Genomic DNA, 17,591 nt, shown 5'->3' with positions numbered 1-17,591 from the left:
GACCTGCCCGTCTGCGCCCGTCCGCGCCAGGACGGTGCCAGGGGCCATGGCGGTCTTACCTATCTCCCCGCTTGTCCCGCTTCCTGCCAGGATTACCTACTCAGCCCAGGTACTTAAGGATCTACAGATTGTTGATTGTCATGAAGACCTTAAACTTATTGTAGAAGGGCCTTTTACATGCTTACATTGTAAATCCCAATTCACTACTCTGAAGGGAGAAAGCCCTGATAGATGTGTGAACAGCCATACACCATCTTACAAAACACCTAAAATTGCTGGTCATAAAAACATTCTTTGCAATTTACGCTCTTTACCTAAGCATACCTCTGAAGTATGGGACCTAATCTCTACAAATGAGCCTGACTACTGCTTCATGACTGAAACGTGGCTTAAACCCCTTTCCACTCCCTCCATTACATTGGCCATTCCTTCAGGATACAAAATGATTAGGTTAGACAGACCTAAGAAAATAGGTGAAGGGATTGCTATTGCTCATAAAAATCACATCAATTGCTCTGTTTTGGCAGAACTCTGCACTCCGGACATTGAATTGCTGATTTTTAAAACAACTCATTCCACCAAACAAACCAGATTAGGAGCCCTGGTTTATCGTCCCCCTGGACCTAGCTCCAACTTTGTCAACATATTACTGGAAAATCTTGCGCCATATGTTCAAAAAGACAAAGAATTCTTGCTAATAGGTGACTTCAACCTTCACAGTGAACTTATAAATTGTAAAGAAGCACAGGCTTTTCTTAACGATCTCTCATTGCTAGGTCTCCAACCACACAATCTGGGCCCAACTCACGTGGCCGGACACACTCTAGACCTGATTATAACCAATTTCCCTAGTGTCACATGCCTTCCCCCTACACAGGTCAGCTGGACTGACCATTTTATCCTTGAGTTTTATACTCCCTATCCTGCAACCACTACCCTCAAAACCACCAATATCCCTGAAATACGGCGGCAATGGCATAAAGTTAATGAGGCCTCCTTTGCTGAGAAATTTGTCCAACCCCACCATGTGATTCCTGATGATATCAATAAAGCTATTGATATGTTTAGCAAAGACATTAAAACAGCCATAGATAAGATAGCTCCATTAAAACAATTTAGACCCCGACCAGCCAAAAAACAAGAGATCTGGTTCTCTGAAGAGCTCAGAAATCTCAAGAAAACAGCCAGGAAATTAGAAAAGATTTGGAGATCTACCCATCTGGTAACAGATAGGAAACATTATTAGGACGCTCTAAGTGTATATCATAAAGCTATCAGAACGGCGCGAAAAACCCATATTACCACTCTTATCACGGCTGCAGACAACTCCCCCAGAGTATTATACCAGGTCCTTCACTCTTTCACCAATCCTACAGCATGTGAGAGTGCAGACACTTCGTCACAACTACTTTGCGACAATATATCGCAATTTTTCTGCAACAAAATCGATCTCATCTATGCTAAAATAGTCAACTCTAACAACAATTTGACTACAAATACAGTCCCTATCTTTCAGGATTCAGAACTTGATAGTGGCCCTCATACTTTAGACCTCTTCCCCCCTATCACTCCTAAAGAGGTGTCCTTGCTCATGACGCAGATTAAAAGTGGAAGTCCTGATGATATCATCCCGGCAAGACTCATGTCCACCTTGCTCGGAATCCTATCTCCCACCATCGAAAAACTTGTTAACTTATCCCTCTGTACAGGTTCTGTCCTCAAGCAGTGGAAACAGGCCTTAGTCAGGCCAATCAGGAAGAACACCACAACTCCATGGACTGATTTGTCAAATCTCAGACCTATTTCGTTGCTGCCATTTTTGGGAAAGCTCACTGAGAAGTATGTAAATCGTCAGTTATCCAGCTACATTGAGAAAGCTGGCGGCCTAGACTACTCTCAATCTGGGTTTAGGCCGAAACACAGTACAGAGTCCACCCTCCTGTCTGTCACTGACGATCTGCATATGTTTCAGGACAAAGGCTACTCGGTAATTTTGGTGTTATTAGACCTTTCAGCCGCGTTCGACACCGTGTCACATAACATCCTCATTGACCGGTTGTCGAACGTAGGGGTCAAGAACAAGGCCCTTGCTTGGCTAAGGAGTTTTCTTACGGATCGGACCCAGACTGTCACCATGGGTGACTACAGATCAACTGAGGTAGAGATTACGAAAGGGGTGCCACAGGGCTCCTGTTTGAGCCCAACACTCTTTAACATCTACGTGGCACCCCTGGCAAGAGTGATGCGCAAATTTGGTTTCATCCCCGTGTCATATGCGGATGACACGCAGCTCCTCTTTCCCTTTCAAAATCTCACCACAGAAATTAGAAACTCCTTCTCCGCTGGCATGAAAGCCGTCGCACAGTGGATGTCCACCAACTTCCTACAGTGCAATGTCAACAAGACGGAAGTAATGCTGTTTGGAGATGCCAAATTACTGTGGACTCCTGACTGGTGGCCATCTGATCTTGGCCCTGTTCCGGAGCCCAAACAGATTGTCAAAAATCTGGGGATACGCCTTGATCACGACCTTTCCCTCAAACAGCACAGTAACATGGTAGCTGGCTCATGCTTCCTCACCATCAGCATGATGCGCAGAATATTTCCACTGCTACCGGATTCCTTCAGAAAAACTTTGGTGCAAGCCCTTATATTGAGTCGTATTGACTACTGTAACGGACTGCTCCTTTCTGCTAATGAAGGAGTTCTGGATAGGCTCCAGGTGGTCCAGAATACGGCAGCTCGCCTTGTCCTAAATGCTCCCCCCAGAACAGCATCAAAACCTCTATTACAGAAACTACACTGGTTGAGCATTCGACAAAGAGCCAAGTTTAAGATACGTTGCATTATCCATAAATGCTTAAACGGAAATGGCCCTACATACCTGGAGCAGAAATTTATCCCCTACACTCCCTCCAGATCGTTGAGATCTAGTGAGAATTTTCTGTTGGCAGTACCTCGTGCAAAAAAAACCAGACATGGAGGGAAAGCGTTATCTGTTGCAGGGCCCACGCTGTGGAACAAACTGCCTCTGGCCCTCAGGCTCTGCACAGACCATTTAAAATTCAGGAAGCAACTGAAAACTCTGCTGTTTACTGATAAAATCTAGACCCTGCCCCTCATCTGCATATTTATTTAGACTCTATCTGGTATCACAGCGCAGAGATACTCCGGTTGGAGTCGATTCCAGCGCTATAGAAACCCATAAATAAATAATAAATAAATAAATGGATGTCTGAGGTCAAGATGCTTGAGTTTGCCATAGTCCCATTAGAGGCACAAGCTTGCTCTCTCCTCTTGCCACTATAGCTCACTGACTCATCCATGTACTTACTCATCTATCTATCAGTTCAATCACCCATTCTTCTACCCTTACATTGACTCAGCCAGTCACTCATTTATCTATGTACTCGCTCATCCTTCCAATCATCTATGAATTGACTGAATCTCATACTTATCCATCATGGATGGAACTGACAAACCAACACAAGTGATATTATAAGACCCTCCTCAAAGATACACAGAAATGGAGTGAATTCTTAGTCCACCTCAATAACAAGTTTCAAGTCCTGCAAAAACTCGAGGACAACAGAGACCCAGTGGAAAGTTAGCGGGAGGAGATTAAAGAAACCGTGACATCAACCTGCCAGCACGTACTCGGTCCCAAGAAACGCCAGCATAAAGAATCGATCTCCACTGAGACCCTCTGCAAAATCCAAGAGAGAAAAGAAACGAAAGCTGCAGTCAACACCACCCGAACAAGAGCCGAAAAAAGAACGCTCAAGGTGAATATACCAAAACTAAAAAGGAAGCAGAGAAGCTTAAGAGCAGACAAGCGAAGATTAATTGATGGTCTTGCCACACACGTCCAGGAAGCAGCAAGCCATGGAAACTTGAAAGAACTCTATGACAGAACAGGGAAACTATCCAGCACATACAGCACAGCAGTAAGACATACTAAAGACCAAGCTGGGTAGATAATCATGGGTAACAAAGGGCAACAATGAAGATGGATGGAGCATTTTGAAGAACTGCTAAACCAGCCCGTGCTGCAGTCTCCATCAGACATACAGTCAGATGACACGGAGTTGCCAGTTGACTGCAGCAAACCAGCCTAGAAAGAGATGCAGTAAGCCCCCAAACATCTGAGAAATGGGAAGGCAGCAGGACCTGACCACATTCTTGCAGAAGCTCTGAAGTCAGATATTGAAATGTCAGTAGATGTGCTCTACCCGATGTTTGAAAGGATCTCGAAATAGTAAAAGGTGCCATCAGACTGGAAGGAGGGATATCTCATCAAGATCCCCCAAGAGAGGTGACCTGGATAACTGCGCAAACTACAGAGGGATAAATCTTCTATCAGCCTGAGGCAAAGAGTTCAACAGAGTCATCCTGAACAGAATGAAGTAACATATTTACGCTCAGTTGCGAGATCAGCAAGCTGGCTTCCGCAAAGACACATCCTGCACAGACCAGATTGCAACACTGCACACCATCATTGAGCAGTCGATGGAAGGCAAGTCCCCCTCCCCTAGGTCAACTTCATCGACTAGAAAAGCTCCTTTGACAGGGTGGACAGAGAACCTTTGGTAATTCCTCCACCACTATAGTGTGTCAGATAAAATTGTAAGAATAATCAGGGACTCTTACAGGGAATGGCCTGCAGGATAGTCAAAGGCGAACAGCTCTGCCAGGGTTGTTTGCTCTCGCCTTTTCTCTTCCTGTAGGCCACAGACTGGGTAATGAAAACCTCAACCACAATGAGAGGAAATTAGATCCAGTGGACATCTGGTACTCAGCTCGATGATGTAGACTTTGCAGGTGACCTGTCCCTACGTTCCCATACCTTTCTGCAGATGCAAGAGAAGACCGACAATGTGGCAACCACATCATCACAACTTAGCCTCTACATCCACAGGGGAAAACCAAGATCCTGTAGGCTAATACAGCCATCACAACTGCAGTCACACTTGCAGGCGATGCACTTGAAGAGGTTGAGGCCTTCACCTACCTGGGCAGTGTCATAGACCCTCTCACAAGCACTGTCACAGTTAAATTCACTCCACGCGGTTCCCAGCATTTACGGTTTACCCTCATCCTAGGCTCCAAGTACCACTATCCCCAGCTTTGCTTCTACAATTCCAAGATACACTTGGCCACACTGCGGCATATCTTCACATCCCACGGTAAGCCATTCTCTTACCTGATTAGCCCCTACCACCAGTTGCAATTTCTTCACACATCACTGGGACCACATTGAGCCTCACAATTCTATTGTTCCGGACACTTGCCGTTTTTTCACTTGCAGCCTTGATTTTATTATTGGCTCTACTTATAGGCAGGTCCACAATGTCCACCACTTAACGCCTCGACTGCTTCGGTCACCCGCCGTATTTTGCACTTACATTGTTCACTATTTCAATGTCTCCATTTTCTGGCAGGTTGCATATCATTTCTTCATTCTTCATAGTTCTAATTACCGGATCAAACCATCTTCTCACTCCCAACTGCAAGTTCTATGTTGTTTCGACGTTTCTACACTTTATTGTACATTGACTCTTCAATCGTTTTCTTTCTCCCCCTTTTCTGTATTGTTTTACAGGCAATTTTTACTCCGGCATGTAATGTAATGTCCTGATGATGATCCCACAGTTGCTTTGACGGGATCGAAACGTTGTCGACTCTGTACACCGTGAACACAATTTAATTTGTCATTGTTTATGTGTAACGGTGTCTCCGCACATTTATGCTTGCTCTATTTAATGTATGACGCACAAGCATCTCTTCTGCCTGAGCCTTTGTTTTGTTTTATATGTACCTTGCTGGACGCAGGAGTGTGTCCCCACTTTATTTTTTGCAAATATATGGAATATTAAACTAACCCTGTCTGGCTGGAAAGCATTAATATAGTACTGACTCGAGCTCTATATTTTATTTACTCTTCTCCTATTGTCCTTGTCTGGGACCACTGTGTTTATAACTCATAGACAAGCAGGGCGGCACTGATGCCGAGGTCAAGGTGGGAATCGACAAAGCAAAGGCTGGCTACATTCAGCTAAAGAAGATCTGGAGCTCCAAAGACTTAATGATGCAAACCAAGATCAGGCTTTTTAACACCAACGTGATATCGGCCCTTCTGTATTGAGCAGAAACTTGAAGGACAACAGTGACCACCACCAACAAAGTCCAGACCTCCATCAACACCTGTCTGAGCAACATCTTCCAAATGCGCTGGCCATATACCATCAGCAACAACGATCTACGGCAGCAGACTTTCCAACGCCCGGCTCATGAAGAAATCATGAAAAAATGCTGGGGTTGAATATGTCACACCCTCTGCAAGCATGTGTCGAACACCCCCAGGCCAGCCCTGACCTGAAACTCAAGGGAAAAAGTAATAGAAGAAGGCCAAGAAACACCTGGCACAGAGGCCTTGAGGCTGACTACAAGGAGATGGGTTAGACCTAGAGTCAGATTGAAAGGAAAAGCCCAGGGCAGTGATTGCTGGAGAGTCCTGGTTGATTGCCTATACCCCGGGAGGGGCAGTAAGCATAGATAAGAAATACTAATCCATCCACACAACAACAAACTCCGACATACCTGTCGGTTAAGAAGCACTTTCAGATATTTAAAAAGTGTGATGTATTGGCTACTCCAATTGTTATTTCTAATAGGTCTTGAGTTGCTTTGTTGCAATCTGTTCATGCTTACGATTTTGTATGCACAACGTATGTTACCTCAAATCACCCTTTAAGGAATCCAGTAAAAAATTGGGCTGTACGTAGTTTTAGTGGAGAATACACGTTTCTTACCTTTAGTTATCATAAGCAAGTTCTGCCTGTGTGTTCGTCAGACCCTGGGGTGATTAACCTGTAAGTCAACATTGAGGGATGATTTTATCGGCCACAAATCTAAATTGCCCCTTGATCCTGTGTGGAAGGATTTTGGACTGATGATTTTACTCCACGTCTAAGAAACCGTCTAAAGAATTAGACAGCGAGCCTGCATGGATGAATGGATTTTGCCTCGGTTATGTGTAGTTGGAAAGCACACTGTCACGCGAGGGTATCACTGCTCTGCAAAATTTCGGTTTAGAGACGTGCTTGTATGTAGAATTGTTTAACGCAACTTGGAAATCACTTCGGTGTGTGCATTCTACTTCCTCCATGAAAAGCCCATTACCCTCACTCGAACGAGGCTTTGCAAGTCCAGATTGGGCAGCATGGTAGTACAACATTCTTCACAGCACGGATCCTGGCGACATTTTTTTTTAACGTTCACATGCAGCTTCCATCTCTGCCCTTCTGCTTTGTTGTGACCTTGCATTTTGTCTCTCTGGCGGCACCTATAGCAGATTTCATTCGGCCCTCATAGGACTGCTTAAAATGGATTATGTGGCTGTGTAATTTCATCCCTTGCCGGTTCTGATGCATGTGTGATCATGCATTTATTATATTGTTAATTAGCATGTATCCTATACTATACTGCTAGTTTTATGTGTACATGTGTGTGTGCCTGAGTGGAAACTGCCTGTATTTTAATGCCTGCTAGTTTGTGTTGCATCACATATGTGTGCACATATGTTATATGTGTTTTCACTGCCAAATGTGGGCCTAAAATCTTCTTTTCGGGAATGAGCACATCCCGTATATGAAAGCCAGACCTGTTGGCTTTATCAGGCAATGCTTGTTATACTTGCAAGTCAAGATTATTGATTGACAGGTTAGACCTTCGTTAAGGACCAATAAAACCAGTGTTATTTTGCAATGCTTGCGTCTGCGTCGCCGCAGCCATTCATGTTTAGCACACTGTTCTCACTTACAGTGAGTTGCTATTTATTGAAAAGATTGCTTTTGTTGTTTGAATAAGGAACAGAGCACACGGACATGAAATAAAATAACTATTGAATGTTTAGCGATTCCACATAAATATTCAAGGGACGTTACCGTTTGAAACAGGCTGGTTCGGCTGTGTTGAGAGGCACAGTGTTGTCTACGAGTTTATTGGACCTTGTGAGGTGCCCTCTCACCTACTTTTGCTCTGAAAACGTTCAACTGGTATAACTAGTCTTCCATCTCCTCCCAGTACACCCTGCTAAACGTTGTTCTTTTGGACCACTTGAGCGGGGTAGGAATCCATTCATTGGTAAAGTGTAACTAATCAACAAGGTACCTTATGCTTAACGTTCACAACACACAGGAGAGGAGACGTTCTCTTAGTGTTCTATTAACTCTCCCTTGGCAGGCTGTGAACGTGATAACCAGTGAAGTTTATCTGCCTCTCTAGCAAACAGTGCTTGTAGAAACCCGAACGCTTTTTTGATATATTTTTTTATTTTTTAAGTTGTGGCTTTGCTGCCCGCCTTTTATAATTGTTTGTTGCCTGTAGCAGCAGGCAGGACTGGAAATAAAACTTCTCAAAAGGAAGTTGTCGCTTTGATAGTGGTGGAAGGCTTTGATCTGGAATGCCGCTGAGAGTATCCAGACCCCACCTTCTATCCCGGGTATGACTGTTTACAGTGCCGGTGTTTGTGTTTTCCAGTTAGCTGCTGGAACAGTCTTCTGTGCTGCTACTACTTTTGATGTACTTCCTTCTTTAGACGTTTACCTACTGTGATAGGCATAAAAACATTGTCTCCCCTTGCAGTGCATGTTGTTAGTACTCAAAGACAATGCACAGAAGGAAAATTATCAGCAGCTTATCCAAACATGCTTTGTGTTTTATGTCCGGGAAATTTCTATCAAGTGAGTATATCTACCATCTTCGAAGACATTTTGGTGAGTCCAATGAAAACAAGCATTGAAAATGCAATAGGTCTCGCCTTTTATTAGGTTAAAGCCATTTGCTTTGCTATACAATACCATTAGCAAAGCAAATGGCTTAATTAAAGGCGCGACCGATTACATTTTCAATGCTTGTTGTTTACGGCAGCCCTTGCACTCCACAGCACACATACGGCGCTGCCTCTCCTCCGTTCAGCAGTGCTGTTGCAGCTGCACAGCACCGCCTTCATTTTTGTTTATTGTTTTTTTTAGTCTGTGAGCACTATTATTGACTTTCTCTTACTGCATGCATGATGTGTTTGAATGTAAGCAAAGCACGCCGTGCCTGCAGTAAGCAGCCGGGACAATGGCGGCTGGCATTCCAGTGCCATAGGTCTCGCATTAAAATGTGAGACCTATTGCATTGCAAATATTTTTTTTTACAGATGTGTGACCTGACGAACAGGGTAGACGGTGTAATTTGCCCAAGATCACACATCGCTATAAATCCAGGTTCCACACAGTCGACATGGCAGACACTAGAGCGCCTCTCACCCCGACTACAGATTTCTCAGTTTGAAAAACAATTTCCTTTCGGCCACAGATGTTTATTTTGGTATGTTATTCTCCCCAGGATATTTGTATTTTCACACTGAAGCTCTGAGAGGCGGTGCGGCAGGAGTATGGTGGGTGAGAGGGGGCTGCATAAGTAGGTTGTTTGTTTCTAGTGTCCAGGTGGGGGGGGGGGGGGTCTTGCTCGTCTGTGTGGTGGGATGTTGGGGTGGGGAAGTGGGGGGGTTGGGGGTATGAGTCGCTAGTGCTGCCCAGGCAGGGTTGGGGGTGGAGAGAATATGTCACTTCCATGACAATGTTCGGGGGTTGTGTGATCTTCTTCTTTTTTTATTTAAACACGATTGTTAAATTTAGTTATGGTGAAATTAAGTGATCTGCGCACAATCACAGGCTGTTGAGCCTCCCGTGGTGACTCGCACTGTCCCCAGCTTCAAAGTCGACCGCTGTCTCTGTTCTGGCACATCCTCTTTCCTTGCATGCATCAGTTGCCCCAGCCCCTCCTGCCTCGGAGTAGTACTACAGGCTGCCCTTGGGATAGTTTTGGCAGCATCCGGGCTTGGCTACCATGCAGCAGTGTTCCCTGGTTGTAAAGGAAGCGCAAGCAGAGTTTTACTGAGGTCGAGTGAGATTACCGTGCTGCTGCACCGGAGTGTGTGTACACGGATCGGGCTGAGAGGGGAAAAAGAACAAGCATTTGCAATACAATAGGTCCGATTGCATTGCAAATGCTTAAGTTTAAAGCTGAGCGTGGCGCTGCTTAACGGACACCGCGCTCGGTTTCTTTATATATTTAACTTTAACACTGAGCGCGGTGTCCTTGAAGCGGGCGCTGCGCTCAGTGTTAAAGCTAAGAAATATATAAATAAACCGAGTGCGGTGTCCGTGAAGCGGCGCCGCGCTCAGTTTCAAAGTTAAATTAAAAAAACAAACACAAACAGAGCGCGGTGTCCCTAAAATGGACACCGCGAAAAAGAACACAAAAAAGTGCAGCCAGTGATTATAAAACCCTCCGTCTCACGCCGCCAGTGAAAGATCCAATCACTGTGGGCATGGTTAAAAGAGGACAAGGCGGTAACCAGGAGGGACTGAAAAGCCTCCGGTACAATGAGGACACTCTGTTCGACATAATTAATGACGGTAAATGACGCTCGCCAATGAAATTTAGGGACGGATCAGAAACTGAACTTCTCGAATCGTATTGATTACAACAAGCCCTCGCATGGCGAGCGCAGGGCATGTGCGCTGCTAACGTCAGGCGAGACCTAAAAACAGTATACATTTTGGAACAAGCATTGGCAACGCCACGGGGTCGCACATTTGCAAGAGTTAGAGCTATTTGTATTGTAAATGACAATGCATTTTACCCGTGTGTTATGGAGTGGAGTGGATGTGTGTGGAGTGGAATTATGTGGGTTGGATTGGAATTATTTTGAAATTGTGTGGGGTGGATGGTGTAGTTTAATTATGTGGAGTGGTGTGCAGTGGAATTATGTGGATAGTATTTATGTGGTTTTGAGTGTACTGAAATGTTGAGAGGAATTGTATGTCATGGTATGTAATTATGTGGAATGGTATTTTGTGTTGTGCAGTGGAACGTTGCAGATTTTAATGATGTGGTGTGTTGAATTCTGTGGCACGATGTGGTATTCTGTAGTGTGTATAGGATGTATATGATGTAATGTGTTGTTCAGTTGAATTATGTGGTGTGTTGCCAAATTATATGATGTATAATAGTAAGGTGTGGGCTGGAATTTAGTTGCGTGGAACTGTGTGGTGTTGAGTGGAATTATGCTGATTGGAATTATGTGGCAAGATGTAGAGTGTATTTATGTGTATTGTTGCTATGTAGCATCAAACTTAAAAGCTACATGCTTTCGGTTACCAGCAAAGCAGTTGTAAAAATGTGAAAACGTAAATAAGACTGAGGGCTGTCTCTCATTCCACAGAAGAGCCCATAATTCATTCAATAAAGTCCATTTTAGGTCTCGCATACGCAGCGCGCATGCGCTGCATAGGAAGAAGACCTTTAGCCATCGGATCCCTTTTTCGCCCAAAAACAGGCACGCGTTGCATTGCTTTCAATGGCAACGCGTGCACGTTTGGCGATTCAATTGCGGGAGCGAGCAGCGGCACAATATGTTATCAATTATCGTGCCTTGCTGCTCGCTCCCGCAAGGGAATCGCACAGGCCCCCTTCTCTCTCCCCTCCCCCTGCTGCTGCGTGCACTTGTGCTTTTTTTCTTTCTTGTCGGAGCTGCTGAGGGGCAAGAGTGGTGAACTGACAAACCCCAGTTGCAGCTCCGTGTGCCACATCCATTATTGGTAAACTCAGTTTTTCCGCCAGTGTGTTTTAAGCAAGCTGGCCACTGACTCCAAGTATTTTAAATGGAAAACACCACAAATCTGATGTGACTGCATCGATTAATGTTGCTCTCTTGTCTGAACACATCTGACCACACTGTGAAAGGTGTCTTAATGGCAGCTGCAGGACCAGTCGGTCATGTAATATTTCCATTGGTGAGTTTGTGCATAATATTTACACAGAATAAATAGGGTGCTTACTAGGTAGTCCATATCTTTTTTGTAGAAATGAAAATCACAATGTAGCGTTCTCGGAAAGATCTCGTTTAATAGTTCACCGTGTTCCCGGCTGAAATGCTTTTCTCCCACGGCTGAAATGCTTTTCTCAAGGCGAAGTGCAGGCAGCATATCCTGCTTTTATTATGTGGTGGAGAACGACAGGGTGGGTGTCGCCCAAGAGACGAGTTCTGCCAAGTTAACAGGAATGGCTAGGAGCTGAGAGACTAAGCCTACTGTTGCATGAAGCACAACCGAGCGGAAGCGTCTGCTCTCACAGCCAGGTGTAGACTGGGGCAGAACATGCGTAACAAAAAATAGTTGCCCCAGTTGGCGAATCAGAAGATTTAAAAAAGTGACTACGTTTGAAAATAGGGCTACTCTGAACTTTGTAATACAGGCTTCCTTGGTTTGTTAGCGAGTCAAACTCATCACTTATTTGTATCTGCTGCATGCAATGGCTGTACCAATATTCACTATGTTCCTTCCCTGTCAAAAAGAGAAAAACATTGGCACGTCCCTGCACTTCTACCGACAAGAGCTTTTTTTGGGCCGCCAACCTTGCTTCGATGAGATAATAGCATCTACGCACTGTATGCATTTTATCAATCGGGTGCTCCTCCTCTCATCACAGGCCCTGCTATTCCACATTTGCTGTTCTCCGCAACACTTCAAGCTGCTGCGCCATATTACTCTGGATGAAAAATGTTAATTGGCCGGGAGCACACAGTGCTTTGCAGCAGGCACGTTAATGCTTTGACATGTTTTATGACGCCACAAAAATGGCCCCACACCATGATGGCACAGCCAGATTGCCCTAGAGGCCAGTCCGCACCTGCTCACAGTTAGCTATTTAAAATGCTTTAAAGTTCAGCATATCTAAGGGAGTGGGCCTTTGGAACGTGCTTAATCTTCGAGGTACTAGGCCCATTCTCTCCTCATTTAGGGCCCATGTAAGATCTTGTAGCTGTGCTTATGTCCTCTTTGCAGGAGAGATTTTGTTTCTTAGATGAATGTCTTTAGCACGGTTTCATATTGTTAACGCCTCACATGTCTGAGTTTGTTTTTGGACAGTTCCTCCGTGGCGAGTGGTGAGCTTTCTGTACATGTGCAAGGATGTCACTAGTTTTACATTTTTTCGTAGTCCATTAACGATGGTTGTTGCTGTCTGCATGAGGGTAGTGACTTGAGCCTTTGTATCAGAATGCATAACTTTGAGGGTCGTGGGGGTGGCGGTAGTGGGAGCGTGAATTTTTAACCATTAATACTTCTCTGAGAGCGTGTGATTTCTACAAATGACAGCGAATGTATGTTTGTGCTGTGATATCAAATTAGTATTTTCAGAGTAGGAGAAATCTTCAACGACTCTTGAAGTAGGAGAATTCCGAATTTGAGAGAAAGCTCTTTATGGTGTGTCTTTCACTTAACTGCTTTTTTTAAATTATTTTTTTTAATACCGTATTTCCAACGTTTGACTGGTACTTCGTCCTCTTGTAAAAGCAGTCGGGCGAGAGATTTACATTGTGGGATGGAAACCATATCAACAGTTGGATACCCAGAAACATACCTTTTGTGTGTTTTGCCCAGACCTGGGTGTGCTCACTGTGTCACTGGAACCAATTACCGAGTGCATGAAATGGTCGTTCCAAAGTGCTAGGCAGGTTACTTGCTTCTTGTAGATAGGCATTGGGTTGTGAGTATTACAGTTCCCCAAGGTCTCCGCTTTGTACTTGCATTCAATTTTTCGTTGACTTCGTGGGCCACATATGAAGGAGTAAAGCTTAGATAGCTTGTTATACATCTGCAACTTAAAATATGCTTAAAGTGTGGGTATTGTTCGGCAGAGAAATTTCCCTGGTCATTTTCTGCTTTTACAGGATAATTGTTTGGCTGCCCTCCCTTTTGTATGTGAAGATCTCTTCTTGTCCTTGATGTAGCCTTTACTGCGCCATGCTCCTGCTCAGACTGCTGCGCAGCGGAGGACAACAGTCCCTTATCCCCATTGGTGTCTCTCCCGGTGGCTTTGAGCACAATAGCAACCCCTTGCCAAGGCCATGGCTGCAGCAATTTCTCAGAACTGCCAGGAGGGATGACAGTACAGAACAGGTGGTAGCCCTTAAGTTAGTAGCAGTGATGAAAAACGAAACCATAGTTCAGTAACTGAACTAAGGTTTCATTTTTCAATTTTCGTATTTATGTTTAACTGAACTTCAGTTAAAACCAGCATTGGCATAGCCAATAGGTCTCGTCTTTGGGACCTGTTAAGTGTTTAGCCATGCAACAGTTGATGTTGTTGCACCAAGGATATTGTGGTGCATAACTACTTATGCGTTCCCAAAAGCGAGACCTGTTAACTATGCAAATGCTTGTTTGTGTTTATGGTGCACCCGGAATGTGTGAAGGACCATGTTAGTGACTCCATTTGCGAAGCGCACTAGAGGAATCTGCGAAGGATGACAGCAGATGTGAGAGGGGTACTGCTGAGAGGAGTTTAATTTTGCCCTGGGGGCAGTGCAGGTGCAAAGAAAGCAGACGTTAACGCGGATTTGCATGCAACTGCAACATTAAAAACAATAATCAATTATGCATCCTAGCAAACCTTGTAAAACTAACAAAACAATATGCTCAAGTCCCAATATAAACACACACAAAAGGTTGTTTCTAAAAATACATTTATAAAAGGCTGTAGCACAAACTCAAAAGAAAATACTAATAAAAAAAAATAAAAAAACCTCAAAAAAAGAAACACCCCCCAAAAAAATACATTTCACAAAGACCTTGTAGAATGCTAATCAGTGCAGGGACATTGTACTTGGTCGCTGCACTTGAGGAGGAGCAAGGAGGGATAAACACTAAAGGGGGAATGCCAAATGCATGGCATAAACAAATAGAAAGCAAGATACGAGAGTGACAATGGAACCAGCTTGTTTCAAGAAACATTGACCCTCTCTGAGAAAATCTCTCAAAGATACATGTTTTGGAACTGGTATAGCGCCAGTCTAGCTGAGAAAGACCGAAACATTCTATATAGCAATAAGGTAAGGCTGTGACTTTTACGTTTCTGTTGCCTGCAGATATCCGTTAGTTGCTTTAGAAATCCCTGAATCTGACGCACTGCTCGGCATATATGACAGCAGTCACTGCCACCCACATCTGAAATCCGGCTACGTAACAGAATGATTTATGACATTCTTCACAGGAGGAACACCCGGGATTTATTTCTGACTTCATAATACATTGGTGCATGTCTTACTGTATTGTTGTAATGCGCGACGTGCAGCCTTGTGCCTCTGATCACCCTTAATGTGAAGGTAGGTAATTAGTGGCCTGGAAATGAGGTGCTCACCTGTGCATTGTGTTATTAATGAGAGAGTCCATAGCCTCCAATAAGTATTGCCTGGGATATAATTGTATAATGCCCCGTTCTCACTTTTTTGTTCTTTGACAGTTTGGTCAATGAAGATATAAGCGCGACAAATCTTTCGAGACGGGAACCTGAGCACTTCCATTTTGCATACAATGCAGTCATGAACTGAGTGTTATTGTCTGCCGCGATGCCTCTTGATGGGTTATCCATGTTTGTCAAAATCAACTAAAATAATATTAAACCAGCAAGAGGCTGCATCCGTTTGTGACAATGTCATGTAGTCATGGCCAAAACATCGTGAAATTGTAATGATTTTTTGTTTTAAAGTTAAGAATTCTGTTTCCTCGTCTGCACTGCAGTCAAAATGCGGTGAAATTCAGAGCCACTTGCAACAAAGGAGAAACCTGGGACAATGAGAAGAAAAGGGAGGACCAGTGGTGGGTAGAAAATGAAAAACGTGGCAGAAAAGAGGCATACGGGGGGAAGAAAGAGGCAGTCTTCAAAAAACAAAACATCAGGTTGATTTGGAAGCGAGTAAAGTGTGACCGCAAGGAAGGGTGTGGCATAGAAAGATGGGAAGACATAAGCATATGGAGGAGTTGAAGGAAATTTATTGGGTGGAAAAAAGAAAAATGTGTGAAGAACATGAGGCAAAAAAGGAGGCTGAAGGAGAAATAAGATAGGTTACAGAGATTAGACGGACTGGAGGAATAAATATTTAAAGGGGGTAGAAAAACAAGATGACGGAAGGCTAGGATAAGGAAAGTCGTGGAGGAGAAAAAAGATGGCACTAGTAAGTAGAAGTCAATGAAAAAAATGACAGGCGCCCCCCCCCCCCCCCCCCCCCCCCCCCGAGCCTAAGGGAGGGGTGCCCTTAGTCGCGCCACGGGACTGAGCCTCCTACGGGGCTAAAAAGGGGGCTGGATGATGTGATGTCATCGGAATGCGCTGACAGGATATGTAAGCCCGCGCCCCGGGATCTTAAATGTAGGGCCTGGGGTAGTAGTTCCCTTTGGGATACAGGTGGTGGAAATACAGCTGGTCACTGGTTCCTGGCAGGGGGACATGGATTAATTCAGGGAAAACAGGAGATAGTGTAAACTAGGGCCTTCACAACTCGATGGCCACTGAGAGGGGGCAGATAATTTATCACAGGACTGCCCAGATAATAAAAGGGAGCGGTGGCATCAGGATGGAGGGCATAAGTTGGTAGAAGGGCAGTAGCTCATTATACAAACAATACTAGGGGCCATTGGGGAGCACAGTTAGTGCAGGGAGGGAAGGTGAGTGCGCCAGGGAGCTTCTCACCCTGTGGCGTTTCAGTGACTGGATGGCCCCAGGAGGGGGTAGGATCTACATGTGCAGAGGGTAGGCAGAAGGGGGGGGACTGTCCTGCTGGTGGTCCTGAACTCTTCTGCCCTAACCCACAACGTATGGACTGAGTTGAACTGTGGGGAGGCTGCCTGAGTGCAGGTACCCCGGTGGGCGGGCCAGTGTGCCATGCGGGACCCTGGTTCTCAGGTAGTGCAGCTGTTCGCTGTAGCGCGTTGGGGCCTGCTGGCACAATGTGCGTAGCGGAGTGGGGGCTTGGTGGGCCGAGACGGCCAAGTTCAAGTGTATGGCCGAGTTCAAGAGTAATGTGGTGCATACTTTCTTTACTGCCTTAGACAGGTCAAGGCCACTAAAGTGTACAACCAAGCTCAAGTTCAAGTGTAAAGTCGTGCCAAATTGCCTTGCATCCTTCATCATGCTGATGCCGCTAAAAATGATGCTGTAATAATTTTATATCCAAAAAGAACATGTTACTATTGTGTTGGTCACTGGTGAATTACCTGGTTTGTGACTAAAAAAGGCTACGCCATGGATAACACACTCTGATTCTGAGAGTTCTTGGGCAATTGGGTGGAGTGAATGTCACGTTGTGCGCGTACTGTAAACAAGCGCTCACATGGGAAGGTTTGTGAGGCATGACATGAGAGTTTGGTGGTGGGTTTTGGTCAGTGTTATAGTCTAATATGACCAGAGCTGTTGTATTTAGAGCTGTTACACAGCATCTCGACCAAGCTTCGGCGCTCCTGCGTTCATTACAGGTGTCAGCTGCTGCTGAGCACAAAAGGAGGAGCCCAGCGTGCTGCTCTTTCCTAAGCAGCAACAGGAAGGGGGGTATTCTTCTGGGGAAAGAGTGGGTTTCATCGGTGACAAAAGGGAAAACCTACCAGTAGGAGTGGGTAAGAGACTGACGCGACATACAGCAAACAATGCATACGCTCAAAGCGGCGACTATTTACAACAACAAAAAAAGCATTTGTAAT

At 44.8% G+C, this 17,591-nt stretch overlaps 1 protein-coding gene across 2 annotated transcripts in view; it reads left to right on the top strand.

Annotated features, from left to right (window-relative positions):
• The window catches only part of LOC146810995 (organic cation/carnitine transporter 2-like), a 596,936-nt gene that overhangs the window by 57,803 nt on the left and 521,542 nt on the right, over window positions 1-17,591 (top strand). The window lies entirely within an intron of this gene.

The sequence above is a fragment of the Triturus cristatus genome, chromosome 7, assembly GCF_964204655.1.
Source record: "Triturus cristatus chromosome 7, aTriCri1.1, whole genome shotgun sequence".
NCBI lineage: Eukaryota > Metazoa > Chordata > Amphibia > Caudata > Salamandridae > Triturus > Triturus cristatus.
This window is presented reverse-complemented; position numbering and strand designations above follow the sequence as displayed.